Consider the following 4,616-nt stretch of genomic DNA (forward strand, 5'->3'; position numbering starts at 1 on the left):
GCTTTCAGAACATGTTACGGTCATTACGAGTTTATGGTCATGCCGTTTGGTTTAACTAATGCACCAGCTGTGTTCATGGACCTTATGAACCGAGTGTGTGGACCATACCTTGACAAGTTTGTCATTGTTTTCATTGATGACATACTTATTTACTCAAAGAATGACCAAGAACACGGTGAACATTTGAGAAAGGTGTTAGATGTATTGAGGAAGGAAGAATTGTACGCTAAGTTTTCAAAGTGTGCATTTTGGTTGGAAGAAGTTCAATTCCTCGGTCACATAGTGAACAAAGAAGGTATTAAGGTAGATCCGGCAAAGATAGAAACTGTTGAAAAGTGGGAAACCCCGAAAACTCCGAAACACATACGCCAGTTTTTAGGACTAGCTGGTTACTACAGAAGGTTCATCCAAGACTTTTCCAGAATAGCAAAACCCTTGACTGCATTAACGCATAAAAGGAAGAAATTTGAATGGAAGGATGAACAAGAGAAAGCGTTTCAGTTATTGAATAAAAAGCTAACTACGGCACCTATATTGTCATTGCCTGAAGGGAATGATGATTTTGTGATTTATTGTGACGCATCAAAGCAAGGTCTCGGTTGTGTATTAATGCAACGAACGAAGGTGATTGCTTATGCGTCTAGACAACTGAAGATTCACGAACAAAATTATACGACGCATGATTTGGAATTAGGGGCGGTTGTTTTTGCATTAAAGACTTGGAGGCACTACTTATATGGGGTCAAAAGTATTATATATACCAACCACAAAAGTCTTCAACACATATTTAATCAGAAACAACTGAATATGATGCAGCGTAGGTGGATTGAATTGTTGAATGATTACGACTTTGAGATTCGTTACCACCCGGGGAAGGCAAATGTGGTAGCCGACGCCTTGAGCAGAAAGGACAGAGAACCCATTCGAGTAAAATCTATGAATATAATGATTCACACTAACCTTACTACTCAGATAAAGGAGGCGCAACAAGGAGTTTTAAAAGAGGGAAATTTAAAGGATGAAATACCCAAAGGATCGGAGAAACATCTTAATATTCGGGAAGACGGAACCCGGTATAGGGCTGAAAGGATTTGGGTACCAAAATTTGGAGATATGAGAGAAATGGTACTTAGAGAAGCTCATAAAACCAGATACTCAATACATCCTGGAACGGGGAAGATGTACAAGGATCTCAAGAAACATTTTTGGTGGCCGGGTATGAAAGCCGATGTTGCTAAATACGTAGGAGAATGTTTGACGTGTTCTAAGGTCAAAGCTGAGCATCAAAAACCATCAGGTCTACTTCAACAACCCGAAATCCCGGAATGGAAATGGGAAAACATTACCATGGATTTCATCACTAAATTGCCAAGGACTGCAAGTGGTTTTGATACTATTTGGGTAATAGTTGATCGTCTCACCAAATCAGCACACTTCCTACCAATAAGAGAAGATGACAAGATGGAGAAGTTAGCACGACTGTATTTGAAGGAAGTCGTCTCCAGACATGGAATACCAATCTCTATTATCTCTGATAGGGATGGCAGATTTATTTCAAGATTCTGGCAGACATTACAGCAAGCATTAGGAACTCGTCTAGACATGAGTACTGCCTATCATCCATAAACTGATGGGCAGAGTGAAAGGACGATACAAACGCTTGAAGACATGCTACGAGCATGTGTTATTGATTTCGGAAACAGTTGGGATCGACATCTACCGTTAGCAGAATTTTCCTACAACAACAGCTACCATTCAAGCATTGAGATGGCACCGTTTGAAGCACTTTATGGTAGAAAGTGCAGGTCTCCGATTTGTTGGAGTGAAGTGGGGGATAGACAGATTACGGGTCCGGAGATAATACAAGAAACTACCGAGAAGATCATCCAAATTCAACAACGGTTGAAAACCGCCCAAAGTCGACAAAAGAGCTACGCTGACATTAAAAGAAAAGATATAGAATTTGAAATTGGAGAGATGGTCATGCTTAAAGTTGCACCTTGGAAAGGCGTTGTTCGATTTGGTAAACGAGGGAAATTAAATCCAAGGTATATTGGACCATTCAATATTATTGATCGTGTCGGACCAGTAGCTTACCGACTTGAGTTACCTCAACAACTCGCGGCTGTACATAACACTTTCCACGTCTCGAATTTGAAGAAATGTTTTGCTAAAGAAGATCTCACTATTCCGTTAGATGAAATCCAAATCAACGAAAAACTTCAATTCATCGAAGAACCCGTCGAAATAATGGATCGTGAGGTTAAAAGACTTAAGCAAAACAAGATACCAATTGTTAAGGTTCGATGGAATGCTCGTAGAGGACCCGAGTTCACCTGGGAGTGTGAAGATCAGATGAAGAAGAAATACCCACATCTATTTCCAGAAGATTCGTCAACACTTTCAACAGCTTAAAATTTCGGGACGAAATTTATTTAACGGGTAGGTACTGTAGTGACCCGAACTTTTCCATCGTTATATATATTAAATGAAATTGTTATTTACATGATTAAGTGTTTCCAACATGTTAAGAAATCAAATTTGTTAAGACTTGATTAATTGAAATAGGTTTCATATAGACAATTGACCACCCAAGTTGACCGGTGATTCACGAACGTTAAAACTTGTAAAAACTATATGATGACATATATATGGATATATATATATATATATATATATATATATATATATATATATATATATATATATATATATATATATATATATATAGTTAACATGATATTATGATAAGTAAACATATCATTAAGTATATTAACAATGAACTACATATGTAAAAATAAGACTATTAACTTAATGATTTTTAAACGAGACATATATGTAACGATTATCGTTGTAAAGACATTTAATGTATATATATCATACTAAGAGATATTCATACATGATAATATCATGATAATATAATAATTTAAAATCTCATTTGATATTATAAACATTGGGTTAACAACATTTAACAAGATCGTTAACCTAAAGGTTTCAAAACAACACTTACATGTAACGACTAACGATGACTTAACGACTCAGTTAAAATGTATATACATGTAGTGTTTTAATATGTATTTATACACTTTTGAAAGACTTCTATACACTTATCAAAATACTTCTACTTAACAAAAATGCTTACAATTACATCCTCGTTCAGTTTCATCAACAATTCTACTCGTATGCACCCGTATTCGTACTCGTACAATACACAGCTTTTAGATGTATGTACTATTGGTATATAAACTCCAATGATCAGCTCTTAGCAGCCCATGTGAGTCACCTAACACATGTGGGAACCATCATTTGGCAACTAGCATGAAATATCTCATAAAATTACAAAAATATGAGTAATCATTCATGACTTATTTACATGAAAACAAAATTACATATCCGTTATATCTAATCCATACACCAACGACCAAAAACACCTACAAACACTTTCATTCTTCAATTTTATTCATCTAATTGATCTCTCTCAAGTTCTATCTTCAAGTTCTAAGTGTTCTTCATATATTCTACAAGTTCTAGTTACATAAAATCAAGAATACTTTCAAGTTTGCTAGCTCACTTCCAATCTTGTAAGGTGATCATCCAACCTCAAGAAATCTTTGTTTCTTACAGTAGGTTATCATTCTAATACAAGGTAATAATCATATTCAAACTTTGGTTCAATTTCTATAACTATAACAATCTTATTTCAAGTGATGATCTTACTTGAACTTGTTTTCGTGTCATGATTCTGCTTCAAGAACTTCGAGCCATCCAAGGATCCGTTGAAGCTAGATCCATTTTTCGCTTTTCCAGTAGGTTTATCCAAGGAACTTAAGGTAGTAATGATGTTCATAACATCATTCGATTCATATATATAAAGCTATCTTATTCGAAGGTTTAAACTTGTAATCACTAGAACATAGTTTAGTTAATTCTAAACTTGTTCGCAAACAAAAGTTAATCCTTCTAACTTGACTTTTAAAATCAACTAAACACATGTTCTATATCTATATGATATGCTAACTTAATTATTTCAAACCTGGAAACACGAAAAACACCGTAAAACCGGATTTACGCCGTCGTAGTAACACCGCGGGCTGTTTTGGGTTAGTTAATTAAAAACTATGATAAACTTTGATTTAAAAGTTGTTATTCTGAGAAAATGATTTTTATTATGAACATGAAACTATATCCAAAAATTATGGTTAAACTCAAAGTGGAAGTATGTTTTCTAAAATGGTCATCTAGACGTCGTTCTTTCGACTGAAATGACTACCTTTACAAAAACGACTTGTAACTTATTTTTCAGACTATAAACCTATACTTTTTATGTTTAGATTCATAAAATAGAGTTCAATATGAAATCATAGCAATTTGATTCACTCAAAACGGATTTAAAATGAAGAAGTTATGGGTAAAACAAGATTGGATAATTTTTCTCATTTTAGATACGTGAAAATTGGTAACAAATCTATTCCAACCATAACTTAATCAACTTGTATTGTATTATGTAATCTTGAGATACCATAGACACGTATACAATGTTTCGACCTATCATGTCGACACATCTATATATATTTCGGAACAACCATAGACACTCTATATGTGAATGTTGGAGTTAG

The sequence above is a fragment of the Rutidosis leptorrhynchoides genome, chromosome 1, assembly GCF_046630445.1.
Source record: "Rutidosis leptorrhynchoides isolate AG116_Rl617_1_P2 chromosome 1, CSIRO_AGI_Rlap_v1, whole genome shotgun sequence".
Taxonomy (NCBI): Eukaryota; Viridiplantae; Streptophyta; class Magnoliopsida; order Asterales; family Asteraceae; genus Rutidosis; species Rutidosis leptorrhynchoides.